We start from the raw sequence: 14399 nt of genomic DNA on the forward strand, positions 1-14399 counted from the left end.
ACAACAACAACAAGATATTATGTGGTATAAACTTCCTGCTTCACAAAGAAGACACAAGAGGTGTCAACCAAGCCAACGCTAAAACCTCATCCACTGGCCACTCCCACCTGCTGATTTCATTATTTCTCCCGCCTGTTTCCATTGTATTTATGCTATATAAAGTTTCTTTCTGCCCACCACCCTTTCAAGTAAATTACCATCCCCACACTCCTTGTAGAAATTGAGGTTCAACCACTGTGTGCCAGAATCCATTTATTCACTCAGCACAATGTATTGCATACCTCCTGTATGCCAGGTAATGTAGGTGGTTGGGATCCAATGGTGAACAATAAAATGTGTCTTTCCTCACAGAGCTTCCCTTCTGACACTAGGAGACAGAAGTTAGCTGGTCAACAAATGAACTGTCACACAAAATCAAACCAACTTAACGCAGCCTAAGCAATGTGCAGCTGCAGCCCAGGGGAAGGCACTCAGTGAATTTGGGTGCGATGGGATTGAGGAAGGAGCTTCACAGAGAAGGTGACTGGCCCTTCTATGAGACTTAACTGTGAAGACAGCTATTCCTGCCTTAGCATTGACTTCTGAGAATCTGAGGCCACGACTAAGCTCACAGAGGAGTGCATGGTTGCTGTGACTTCTTGTCCATATTGTTGTTGTTAAGTGCCTCTGAGTCGACTCTGGGTTTCAAGGAGCAGCTGGTGAGCTTGAACCACCGATCTTGCAGTTCAAATGGCTTTGCAGTCTGGCGCATTAACCTACAGCGCCACACCAGGACTCCGTAAGGCTGAGTAACACTGAGTCATTGTGAGAGAGACCACTGTTGGTTATTTTGATTGTGTAGCAGGCACTTCCTGCAAAGAGAAACCTTTTGTGATGATTGAAGTTGTGGGGTTGCATGAAGTTGGAATCCCATTTACGGACTGCTAGACTCTATAGTGCCCAGTCCTAGTGAAGGCTGGTGGGGATGAAAAGACAAAACAAGGAAGCTATGAGAGGATCCCAGGCTGTTGTTTTGGGATGTCACTGACTGCTCACAGGCCCATCACTCAGCATTCCTGGGTCTCAGTTCCTTCGTGTGTAAAATGAAGAGGTTTGACTAGACTCTCCAAAGATCCCGTGAGCTCCAATACTGTGTCCCATGTTCTCATCATCCACGTCAGCATTGCCGGAACATCTGTTCTCCCTCATTGTGTTACTCCTGCCTCCAGGTTTTGTGAGTATTTCACACAAAGCTTTTACCTTGGTGAGCCCACATCACACCTGGCAGTCTGAGAAGTGTAATTTTTAATCTTTCTGGGTCTACATTTCAAGGAACCCTGGTAGTGCAGTGGTTAAGCAGTTCAGCTCGACTGATAACCAAAAGGTCTGCAGTTCAAACCCACCAACCACTCCATGGGAGAAAGATGGGTCCATTTTACTCTGCCCTATGGTTCAGCATGGACTCAAAATAACACAGTGAGTTTGTGTTTTTTGGTTTGGGATCTTGATGTCAGGAAAACAGGCCAGTCTTTGGTCAGCTACAGTAATTCACGGACCCAAGAATGCCTTCTACAGAAGTCACACCTGGCTGCTGCGGTTTTTGTCCGAAGCACATCTGAGCTCCCTGACTTTCGGCTAACTGGCTGACCTGGTTCTCTATTCAACCACTCAAGTTTCAGAACTTCTCCAGACCAGCACAATGTGGTCAAAATCTCTAGTTTGAGATCAACACTTTCATTGTACTGTAAGGTCAGCAGTTCAAGCTCACCAGCCGCTCCTCAGAAACACTATACAGGGTCACTATGACTCAGAACCGACTCGATGGCACTTAACAACAAAAACACATACTGGCTTAGCTGAAAGCAAGATACCTATCTGGAGAGAATCTAGTACAGAGATAGAAGAGGTTATCTAGCACAGGCTCAGTGCTGTGGGGAGTGGGGCTTCTCAGCCTCTCAAAGGAGCCCCTCTCCATGTCTGGGCTGCATCACAGCCCCCGCCTTGGTCTCCCTAGCCGCCTCCCACACATTCGGTTCATTCACATAACCTAGTCCCTGTGGCCTGGCCCTTTGGAGCCCAGCCGCTTCTAATCAGGTGCACATGTTAGGAAGATGTGGGGATTTATTGGCATGCTGACATTGAAGACTGGCTTTGCTTACTCCCTTCAAATAACACAGCTACTCGCTGAGCCCAGAATCCCACTAATAATTACCAGGATGCACGGCATTTCATAATAGCAGGCCTGTGAGCATCATGAGCAAAACTCACTGAGATGACATGTAAGCCCATCCTGCAAACAAGGGCATCACCACTCCTTGGGGAATCCATGAGCTAATTCACAAAAGGATATTCAAAGGTAATACAACTTCAGAGGAGTCCAGTAATAGGGAGAATTCTTCAGTCCACATGAGATACTTTAGAACAAGACAGAACTTGGAGCCTAGACTTATATTATTAGCTGTAGAAACCTTTTTTCCACACAAGTTTACACAGAACTCCAATAAATAAAACAGCTAGCCACAGAGCTGTTGCAGAGCGCTCTGCTTACTCCCACTCCTCCCTCACCATCCTTCATGGCCCCATTAGGAAAGCCGTACTTCTTATCTTGCTGTCATTGGTGCACGTGGACCCCGGAGGCAAGGAGGCAGCTGATTCCTGAGAAAGAGCCGGTGGTCAGGCAGCATCTCCGGTGATGGCAAGTTAACCAGCTCTGCTGGTTCCAGTGTACTCATCTGTAAAATTGACTGTAAACTCAACCTCAGGAGGTTTCTGAGAACATTACGCGTATTATTATATATGGAAGTTCCAAGCACCAGCCAGCCTGTGGGAGCCACTCAATAAATGTGTGTTTCAGTTCCATTTTGGGGCAGTCGCAGAGCTATTGCAGTTGTGTTTCTACATCTGTTCCAGGACAGCAAGTCTCCTTTTGACACACAGTGAGTTAGCCAGCTGTGTGGCTGTATAAGAGGCTCATCGGCAGATCTGCTCTTACTTGGTCTTGACATTTTCCTCAATGGCACATACTCATTAAAGAAAATTTGGAAACTACATAATAATAAAAGGAAGATAAAAATTACCCAGGTTTGGCGCCGTAAGATCAGCACAGGACTGTGAACCGTAAGGTTGGCAATTCAAACCCACCAGCTGCTCCTCAGAAACCTTATACAGGGTCACTATGAATCAGAACCGATTTGACGGCACTTAACAACAGCAAAAATTACCCAGAGCCTCACTTCCTGAACACTGTCAGTGTATTGGTCTGTTTCCTTCCAGTCTTTTCTCTCGCTCGCTCGCTCTAGTGCAAATAGGTGTGCAATATGAAGAGATGATTGTTTTGTTTTGATCTTTCTTGGCTGGTGGGAAGAAGCTCTGCCAAATCCTACCTTTCAAAACAAGCTGTTGGGAGCTTGTTGTAAGTGAAGAGGAACAGATGTTGCCCATCTTTTTCACTACAACTGTAACATCAAACCTTTCCATAGCTGTAAACACTCTTCTCATATTAAGCTTTTAAATTATACCATTTTCTGGGAAGAGTCCCAGCCTTAAACCAGCTCCTCTTCTCTCAACTAACAGTTGCCAAAGCCAGCCTGAAGTGTTTTGCCTTCTGCCCACATTAGTCACTGCCTTCTCTTTTCTAATCTAGATTTGTGGTTTGGTTTGGTGACCGCCGATTACGAAATAAGTCTCGAGCACCTTTCTTAGCTCTCCTAAGTAAGCTGACCTGGCTTTATAAGCAGTCAGCTTGTCTAACACCTGTAGCTGAGACCACTACCTCCTCCAGTCCCCCAGGTCCCACACCTTTGTCCCTTGTCCTCCTGGACCACTGCCATGAGATCCACACACTGTTATCAAGTTGATTCCAACTCAGCAACTCTATGAAATGCTCCTTAGGTTTTCCAGGACTAAGTCTGTACAATAGCACAGTCTCATCTTTCTCCCAGGAGTGGCTGGTAGATTTGAACCACTGACCTTTCGGTTAGCAACCCAATGCTTAACCCACAGTGCCATGAAGGCTCCTGACATGGAACCAAAAGTGGAAAATCTGGACAATTCAAAGGACTATATGGGTTCAAGAATAGAGAGAAGAAAGAAATTGTACAAGACAGGAAACAGCTGAGGGAAAGGACCCTCAAGTTCTGAGAAGTAAAAGGTGATCCAGAGAATGTTGTTAAGTGCCTTCCAGTTGTTTCCGACTCAGTGACCCTGTATAGTGTTTCCAAGGAATGGCAGGTGAGTTTGAACCGCCAGCCTTGTGGTGAGCAGTCTGGTGCTTATCCTTCAGAGGTGGGAATGTTGCTGAGGGTCAGCCCCAAACCAGGAAACCAAGAGAGAGACTTGGTATCTTCATACATACACACATTTAAAAAAAAACAAAAACAATTCTCTTGTTCCTGGTGTGGCACGATAGGTTAAGCACTGGACTGCTAATTGCAAGGTTGGTGGTTCAAACCCACCAGACACTCCTCACAAATCCTTTATAGGGTCACTGAGTCGGAACAGACTCTATGGCACTTAACAACAACTCTGACAGTTTACCCTATAACAGTGCTCTTGGTCCTAACATTTGCCTGGCTTCCTTTGTTTTGGTTTGGCATTTGTGAGCTAATCTCCATTGATAACATTGTGTCAGTGGGAAAATGCATTCTAAGTTCCAGACAGCCAACTCACAAACTTTCAAAACCCAACCCGCTTCTGAATGAGAGACTGTAGGCATTGTGTTGAAGGTAGTCCAGAGTGTGGACTTTTCACTGGTGGACCAGTGCCCTGATGCCTGTGATTCTCTGGAACACATGGACCTCATAGGTATTTCTTTGTAAGTGGATCTGACCAGAAGGAAGTTATAGTGCACGCAGCATTCATATGTTTGAGGTTAAATAAAATGGTCATGCTAGATGATTCCAGCAAAAACTACGATGTATATACGAGAATCCTTTATTGAATTAGCATAGCTGGGTTGGCTTACTACAGGTAACTCAGGGATCATGTGATGAAGAGAATGGCTTCTCAATTAATGGAGTGCAAGGTATCTTTGGGCATGTGTTTTGAAGTTGCCAGCAGCTTCCACATGGTGTTTATGTCCTTAGCTTTTGGCATTCAGGGTACTATGAGGTCATCCCTTGGGTGGTTTTCCTGAGTGTTGGTCATTATGTGACACAGAGAACAGCTTCTTCTTCTTAGGGAGCCTCCAAGCCTGAATACTCCCTGCCTGGCTCTAGGGCCATCCTCCCTCCTCCCCACCCACTTTCCCCAGAAACATTGTTTTTTTGTTGTGGAAAATTACACATTCACAATTTGTGTTTCTTTCCTCACATCAAGCTTATTCCCACACAGAGACATTCTAGAATGATCTCATGGATGAATCATGCCCTTATCCGGTTGTTTATGGGAGCTGCCTTTGACAAAGATTTTGGTGTAAGCTGCATTAAGACCCCTCTCCAATATCTGCCAGTTGCCTAGCCGAAGGGGGTTGGGGTGGTGGTGCAGGTATTCATGAAGTGCTGCCTTTGAGAGGGGAAGGACTTCTAGACTAAAAGCTGCTTTAATGTAAATTCTTTCCTGTCAGCTCTGGGCCTCACTCCGTTTTCTCCAAACTGATGCTATAATGTTCTGCACATTACAAGTGAGCAGACCCAATCCAAGATGGTAGCTTGGCTGAATTTGAAGAGGCCATAATTGGGACTTCTTAAATAAAATATTACAAATACTTGTATATTTGAGTTCTAGTGGACTCAATTAATCTCTTAATTAAAATTAGCTCACAGTAGTATTTCCTTTCCAAATCTAGCTTTCAAGTTTGCTGTCTGTGCAGCAAATCTTTTTTTTTTTTTTTTTTTTTTGGAAAGGTCTGGAAATGCTGTTAATATTTAATTAGCTTTTAAATTATTTACACATCAAAGTATCAACCTATTGTTGTCCTTTAAAGAGCAAGCAGCTCCTGCCCAGCAGAGCTCCTGGCTGGCATTTGCGGGTCTGGGGGTCTGGCATTTAGAGTAACACTGGAGAACTTAGCCTCGATGCAAGCTAGGCTGCCCCCTGTTGTGGGCTCAGGAAGCCTGGGAGCTAGTTAATTGAATCATGCACACTGTTCCCATCCACTTCCCAGGTGTTAAGTATTTACATCTTTTATCTTTTTTATTAAGAGTAATATTGGAGCATTAATCACATGCCCCCTCAGGGAAAGGATGTCACTTGAACTTCTTGTTATCTAATAAAGAATCTTGTTTTCCCGTCTTGATCAATTCCATGCATTATGCCTCAGAGAGCAGCTGTCTGTGCCTTTGCCAATTAGCCATAGAAGGGGAAACTAAGAGTTGTTTGCTTTTTGCTTAAAATGAAACCAGGAGTTGGCTCTTTTTTGGTTAACAATCTAACTAATTCCCTTTGGGTATCAAGAGACTTAGATCAGATAAAATAAAAAAAAAGACACTAAAACTAGGGCCAGGTTTCAGGGGGTTCCCCACCCAAGAGGTTACAGATTTTCAAACATTAAATGTTTTGTTCTCTGTTTTCACAAAAATAAAAAAATTTTAAAAAGTTGTTTACAAAGGCATGTGGCCCCTCCTCTGAAGAAAGAACCCATGGGGTTTTCTGCCCCTTGCCTAAAAGCATAACTGCTGCCTAGCTGTCACCCCAAATGCACTTCCACCGATTGGTATGATCCCCGCCCTCCACCTACCACCACCCCCAGTCTACCAGTTTCCCAAGTCAGCCTTTGTAAGAAAAAAATGCTGGTTTTTCCAAGTGTTTGTTGCCTTGTGGAGATGTTTTCATCTCCACAAGTTAGCATCAAAAAACATCAAGTTAGCAAACTTGAAGGAGAAATGAGCTCTTGGAGCTAGATAAGCCAGACTGAGATGGTTCCCTAAGCCTGGGTAGGTGCCACAGGTGAGTTGGTTCTAACTCATGTTGTTGTTGTTGTTAAGTGCTGTCGAGTCAGTTCTGACCCATAGCGACCCTGTACAGGGTTTCTGAGGGTGTAAATCTTTACGGGAATAGAAAGCCTTAACTTTCTCCCGCGGAGCAGCTGGTAGTTTCGAACTGCTGACCTTGTGGTTCACAGCCCGATTCGTAACCACTACGCTATAGCCACCTCGTATACCACAGAATGCCCTGCACCATCTTCACAATTGTAGTTGTGCGTGAGCCCATTTTTGCAGATACTATGTCAGCCTGTCTCCTTGAGGATCGTCCTCTATTTCACTGACCTTCGGCTTTCCCAAGCTTGATGCCCTTTTTCAGGGATAGAACCCGCCTGATAAGATGTTTGAAGTGTACACATATCTGCTAGAATGAGATTTTTTCCAAAACCTAACCATGTTCATCTCTGAGTGCAAGCTATAGTAAGTAAACCTTAACTCACACAATTTTTGACAATACCCACATATTCATTCATATTTAATTTGCCTCAATTCCAGTTCTAGAAGGAGGTTGTTGTTTTTGTGAAGTGCTGTCGAGTCGGTTCCAACCCATAGCAACCCTGCATAGGGTTTCCAAGGAGCAACTGGTGAGCTTGAACCACCGAGCTTGTAGTTCAAACGGCTTTGCAGTCTGGCACATTAACCCACAGCGCCACACCAGGACTCCAGAAGGAGGTAGGATATACATAAACTAACATGAGAACTTTACATGTATGCATGCAGAAAAACTGTCTTCCAGGACATTTCAAATAAACTGAAGAAAGTCCAACTTTAGATAAGATTGTCTTTTATTTAATGTCATCTGCTTTCCACATCCTGCCGCTTTATCTACCGGTACTGGCCAGTTAATGCTGGCATCTAAGCCAAATAGATACCTCTATTCTCTGTTTTAATGAGAATCCAGAACAATGATCTTAGAAAGAAAACATCAAGATTGTATCACTACTCCCCTGGGATTTCTGCTTAATTCTTTTTCACTGTTGCTTTTTGTTTTTGTTTCTGTTTTTTTTCCCAAGATTATTTTTGAGTGTGGTTACAAATCAGGCTGCTAATCTCATGATCAGCAGTTTGAAACTGCCAGCTGTTCCACAGGAGAAAGATGAGGCTTTCTGCTCCCATAAAGATTTACAGCCTCGGAAACCCTATGCAGGGTCGCTATGAGTTAGAACCAATTCCACGGTACATAACAACAACAACAATTTTTGTGTGACCCAACTCAACCATTCCAAATCCCATTCTGAAGGCAACTCCAACCCACCAGTGTCCTGGGACAACGGAATATCAAGGGTCATGGGACTCTTGTTTTGCACTCACATGTAAGGCTAGGACAGTTACCTTATCAGTATGATTACTTGGTACCATGTGAAAAAAAAACATCAAATAATGACAATTTTATGTGGTTTGTACTAATACAAGTTTCAGTGACGTATATCACTTAGCTTAAAAAAAAAAAATTCAGCTTAGAGAAGTTTGTCAGCGTCTTTGTGAAAGATGTATTTTTCAGATCCTGGGAGTCTGCTAATATATTCAACTTGAACAGCTATTAAAAGTAAACCACATTATTAGAAATAGCTTAAATGAGGCCTGTTTCATTTTTCGTGCAAATGGAACTGCAAATACATAAATGTGCACATGCCTTCTTTTGTTCAAACTTCCCAAAATGGCAGCTTTTTAACTGGTGCCTACCTCTCCCTTAGTCTGAGGGAAAAAAAAACAGAAAACAGTCATTTTAGGGTACTTGTAACATTCATTGTCGTTTGGGTCTGGGGTTTTGGTTTGGTTTGGTTTTATTTTGAATAGTATGTCACTGTGTTTCAATGAAAGTTAGTTCAGGTTCCCATTCAGCCATTTCTGCACAAGTTGCTCAGTGACACTGACTCTTCCCTTCTTTACAGTATGTGAACGTTCTCACTGTTTCTATGCTGGTCGTTCCATTTGCATTAATGTCATTTCAGTGTCATTTCTGAAATGTGAACATATCAGATATGAAGGCATCAGCTTGGTGTACAAGAAAACTCTCTCTTTTTTTTATATCTACTTTAGCTCACTTTCTATAAGGCTGAATGGAAGTTTGAACTCAATTCTCACAAGAGCATCCCCTGGAGTCACCTTTAACGGCCAGGGTTTGGGGAGACAGCCTGGTCGTTGTTCATTGATGTGCTCTGGCCTTGCTGAAACCCCATGCCCTGTCCCTATGGTCCCATTAGGTCAGAGATCTGCTGCTTCTGCACCACGTGTGAGATGTAAGTTTTCATCAAGACTGGAGCCCTGTCCCTGGAGCACTGACAAGAGCATAGGACATAGGGATCCTTTGTTCACAGACTTCACAGTCATTTTCCTCCCCACTCTGTGCTCACTGCATCCACAGGGTCCTGCCCTCACACGCACTCACACACACACACACACCCGACAGCTCCTCTGGTATACCACCATAATCTCTTCACTGAGCTGGGTCCTGTGGTAGGAACATCAAGAGAATGTGGCCCAGCCATTTGTGGAAGGAAAACTGGGAGACCAAGCCCACCAAGTCAACACATGCATTATCTTTCCACAGGAAGTTATGAATTAATGGTAGCCAAAATCTTGGTAAGTAAGTACCACCACTAGTTATATATATATATTCATTTTTGTCATTGTTAAGTGCCATCGAGTCGGGATCTGACTCATAGCGACCCTGTACAGGGTTTCCAAGGAGCAACTGGTGAGCTAGAACTGCCGGCTTTAACGGCCCACAACGACGTTGCAGTTTACCACATTAACCCACAACGCCACACCAGAATATATATATATATATATATCCTCTTTTTTCATTTTATTTATTTATTTTTAAGTTTTTATTGTGAATTGAGTGAAAGTTTACAGGGCAGATCATTGGTTTTGCATTCAATAAATCATATATTTTGTTTCATTATAATGGTTATAATACCCTCCATGTACCATCAGTTAACAATATTTCTCTCTATTCATTTTAGTTCCTTTTTTTTTTTTAAACACTCAGGTGTATATAATAATTTAAAACACCAAAGGGCACATTCTGCAAGTCTGCCTTCTGCCCGCCAGCTCTCAGTCCCTTTCTTTCCATGAATCTAGAGTCCTCAGTCTCCCCTTTCTCCATGTCCCCATCTCTGCCTCCTTCTCTGGTGTCCCTGCTTGTCTGGATAGGGTCCCGCATTCTGCTTGTGCTCTTCTCCCTCAATGGTCCTAGGGTCCTCTGTTTCTGGTCTGGAAGATTAACTACTTCCCCCTTTTTGTTACAAAACTTATACCTTTACAATTGTGACAGTCACAATTAGTCATGATAACAATTACTCACTATTGAAGCGTAAGAATCTTATCCCCATCTCTTTTTACCAGACCCTTCTAGACAAGATGAAAACTATTCAGTGGGGACTCTATCTTCCCCGACACACTCTTAAATTTAACTCCATCTTGAAACCTTGTAAGGCAGTCACTTTGTGTGTTTATTGCCCCCTCATTTTAGGTAGCCAATGTCTAAGTTGCCTGTCCCTACCTACCCAGTATACAGAGGGGATAGCATTGATACTACTTTTTGAGCTATTACCTCCATGAGTGTAGGTCAAGTTCATCAAATTGTAACAATTACCCTCATTTCCTTTATAAAAAATGTTTTTGTTTGTTTTTATCTCCCTCTAGTCGAGTTCTGATTAGCAAGGCATCAAAGCTAGGTCAAATGGGTACTATCTACAAGTTTGGGTGCTCTTGTGTGTCTCCCCTCACTTCTTATCAGCTGGATGCTTCATTATCAGCACTAGCCCTCTGTGGCTATGTCCTTGTCCATGAATGAACTCAGGTGTCCCCAGATCTCAGCATACTGTGGACCAACCACCCCTTCCTCTTCTTGGCTATTTACATTTAAATTAATTTGAATGAAATAAAAATTCTATTCCTCAGTCAAGAAGTCACACTTCAAAACTCTCAAGAACCACATGAGGCTGCCATATTGGACGGTGCAGAGGACGATTTCCATGATTGTAGAACATCCTATTGGATGATGCTGGTCTAGAATGAGCTCCAGTAGCTGTTGAGTCGGGGTTCATCTTCTACTTGGCTCGGCCTTATCTATTTAGAAAGTATAAGGCTATGAAGCATTCCAACAATGTAATCCCCTAGCAACTGATTCATACATATGAAGCATGGAGTTCTACCTCTTGGTGTTTCAATGTGATCGTGAAAGCATACACTGGGTCAGAGGATCCATTTCTTTCAGCAGAGTGTAGTTCATGGAGAGAAGTCTTGGGTTTTATGTGAGCATGTTAAGCATGTTTTTTGTTAGGGCTTTTACTTCCTCTGTGAACTGTTGTAGTGTGCATTTAGCAGTCAGGGGCCAGGTGGCAAAGGGCAGGACTGCCCCAAGGAAGCAGTGAGTTCATGAGGAGACCCAAGACAAATGAAAGGGATAAGATATAAACGATTGCCAGTGAGACAGCAAAGATCCAGACCACCTCCACTCAGGACCTTTTTCTTTAAGTGGAGTCCTGGTGTGGCGCCGTGGGTTAATGTGCCAGACTGCAAAACCGTTTGAACTGCAAGGTTGGTGGTTCAGACTCACCAGCTGCTCCTCGGAAACCCTATACAGGGTCGCATGGGTCGGAATTGACTTGACGGTACTTAACAACAACAACATACACTGAACATACATTGAGTACACAGGATACAGTTTCTGTCCACAGTTAGCCCTCTGCCTAAGAGAACTCCCAATACCGGTGTCTTTTAATGGTCCTTGTTTATCTTGGCCATCTCACCCCATAAAGATAGTCTCTGCTCAGATATTAATTTTCAGCCATAAATAACATTCTCTGTGTGGCATATGGACACAGGAGAAAACTGTCTGGAAGCTGAGAATTTGAGGAACAAGCTGTCTGGGTTTGGCTTTGGGAAAGTAGGCAGTCTGCAGAACTGTGCGGTGGGTCCTTTAATGAAATGAAAGAGACAGAGGATGCTCTTTTTGTACCAGCATACCTCCTGTTCTCCCTGTGGTCCTCTGCCCCTCACCGCTGGGGATATTTTTGCCTCGTTGCCTGTTCAGGTTTTTGCTTTGTAGGCATCTCCCTTTGTTAGTGCTCCAAGGCATTCATCATCTCCGTCCGTATTTGCTCTGGGAAGCTTTTTGAGAACGGGCCAGGATTTCTCATTTCAAAGGCCGAGCAGCACTGTGGGGTGGCTACATGGGGCTTCACACTCTTGAGATATGGGGGCTGCCTGCTTAGCCTCGGTGAACCTGCTGAGCCTCTAGCACTTGGTCTTGCCAGCACTGGATTTAAGATCACTAAACTGATTGCATATCTCTTAGTTGGGACAGTGAGTGTTTATAAATTTAAAAAAATTTTTTAAAAAGCCATACCATCACAGTCATGTGACTCATGTGATCCCGTGTGCAGAGTAGAGTTCTGTTTCACAGGGTTTCCAAGAGTGTGACTTTTTGGAAGCCTGTTACCTCTAGGCCTATCCTCTGGGGGTACCCCTGGGTATGTTTGTACCTCCAACCTTGTGCTACCAGGGACAGCCATGTTTCTAAAGCCATGAGACCTAGGAATCCTGGACTTGGGAGTGAGTAGATGGCAGGTGCTCACATAGCAGGAGGCTCCCGAGGGAGTCAGACACAGCCCGGCAGCATCACTTTACTTGGGGAAGTTTTGAGATTCTCTGGGAGGATTCACACAGTTCAGTTACTGACCTCTCTGTCCCATTCTCAAGGGGTCAATTTGATGTTTGAAATAATCTGAAGTTATTTATAGTCGGGTGTATAGGTGTAGTGATTAAACAAGGTAATACTGTTTAGAGTAAACACTATCTGTAGATACACAAGTGTGCTTCAAAAAGCTCATAAAAAAATCCATTATCTTTTCATTCCATTTTTCACCAACTTTTGAGATCTCTTCATATATATGAATATGTAGGACATTTTCAGACAATAGGGTGGGTAGCTGGCTTGCTTTTTCAACATGATTTTGATGGTATTTCCAAAAGGGGTTTCAGAGGCATTTTGAGCACCGATTGCAACATAGCATCTCCCACGACAACTGTTTTAAAGGTTTGGGACTTGTCGGGGACTTGCCTCTACATAGGGGTTCGGTTCACGAGAAGGAGATACCTGGCAGCGATAGAGATATAGCAAGAATACACAGAAAGAGACTAAGAGAGAGGCAAAGAGACACTCCGAAACCAGAGTGAATGCTGGACTGGCATCAGGCCGATCCTGCATTGCAAACATCTCAGCCATGAAGGCCGTAATATCCTGCATAGTAAACATCTTAGCTAAACAGGCAGTATGGTTGCAAGGCTGGACTGTGCCCCCTGCATGCTATAACGCACGCCTTGCCAGTTGTAATGCACTTGGATTCGTTCTGCGCCTTCCTTCTATTTAGGGGAGGTACTTTACACAAAGTTAGGAGGGGCTAAGACAAGGTACAGCTGTCAATCTTACTTTACTTCGCAGGTTCAAATCTCACGACCGCAATTTGGCTTCTCAAGCTTAATTAACATACCTTTTAGCACCTAGCCTCAAATGGAGGGAGGAAAGGGAGGATCGGGAGGATTCCCATTATGTCGGCTGCCCAGCCCAGGTTCTTCAGGAAAAGAGGCGCCTGGATGAATAGGCAGCACCTGGAAACACTTTAGGGAGGGCATTCCTATTGTCCTTGGAACAGACCAGGGAGCCACCCAGTTTACCTTGAATGAGTTCTCTGAGGGAAGAACTTTGCCTGTTTGGAATTTTACAGTCTTGACTTTTAGGAAAATATTACATTTATCTGTGTATAGCAAGGGCTTCATGTCTGCATTTAGTAAAACATAACTGGACACTAAGATGAAAAATAATTTGTTATTAACTGCCAGATGGCTAGATCTGTAACACTCGGGCCTATAGGGCCTCGAACCTCTGACCAGGCCTTCACGGTCTGCAACAGGGACTTAGTGCATGCAGGTCATGGCATTTATTTAGAAAACTGTCACTAGTTACACTCCCCATCGAGGTAGAATAGTTGTCCCTGGAATTATAGGCCAGAGTAGCAGTACAACTAAACCAAGAATCCTCTTTTCCTTCTGTCCTGTAGCGATGCTAAGAGTTGGAGTCCACTCGCGTCAATGGGTTGGGATGGGTTGGGTTGTGGGGAGCTTTTAGGACTCCTAATGCCCAGGTCTCACCCAATACCGGCTTACTCAGAACAACTAGTCGTATAAGGGAAGAGGGCAGGGCCTTTGAAAATTGAGCAGTTGCATGTAAGTTCAGCTACAGTGAGCCCATCTTGTACCTCAGAGGCAACGTGCCAGACTAGAAGGAGCATTGGGTGGAAAGGCGGTCTCTACCTCATACTATTCCTGATCTTGGACAAGGCTCTTCCTGACTCTGGGCCTCAGTTTCCTCATCTGGAAAACAGGGTAATGATAGTAAATCCTGTCTCGTAGAGTTATTGTAGAGTGTGACAGAGGTGACGTGTGACTGCCCTTGTAATGTATGGTGTGCTGTCTGCATGCTGACCCATA

At 44.0% G+C, this 14399-nt stretch overlaps 1 protein-coding gene across 1 annotated transcript in view; it reads left to right on the forward strand.

Annotated features, from left to right (window-relative positions):
* The window catches only part of CABLES1 (Cdk5 and Abl enzyme substrate 1), a 139740-nt gene that overhangs the window by 102636 nt on the left and 22705 nt on the right, over window positions 1–14399 (forward strand). The window lies entirely within an intron of this gene.

The sequence above is a fragment of the Chrysochloris asiatica genome, unplaced genomic scaffold (assembly GCF_000296735.1).
Source record: "Chrysochloris asiatica unplaced genomic scaffold, ChrAsi1.0 scaffold00015, whole genome shotgun sequence".
Taxonomy (NCBI): Eukaryota; Metazoa; Chordata; class Mammalia; order Afrosoricida; family Chrysochloridae; genus Chrysochloris; species Chrysochloris asiatica.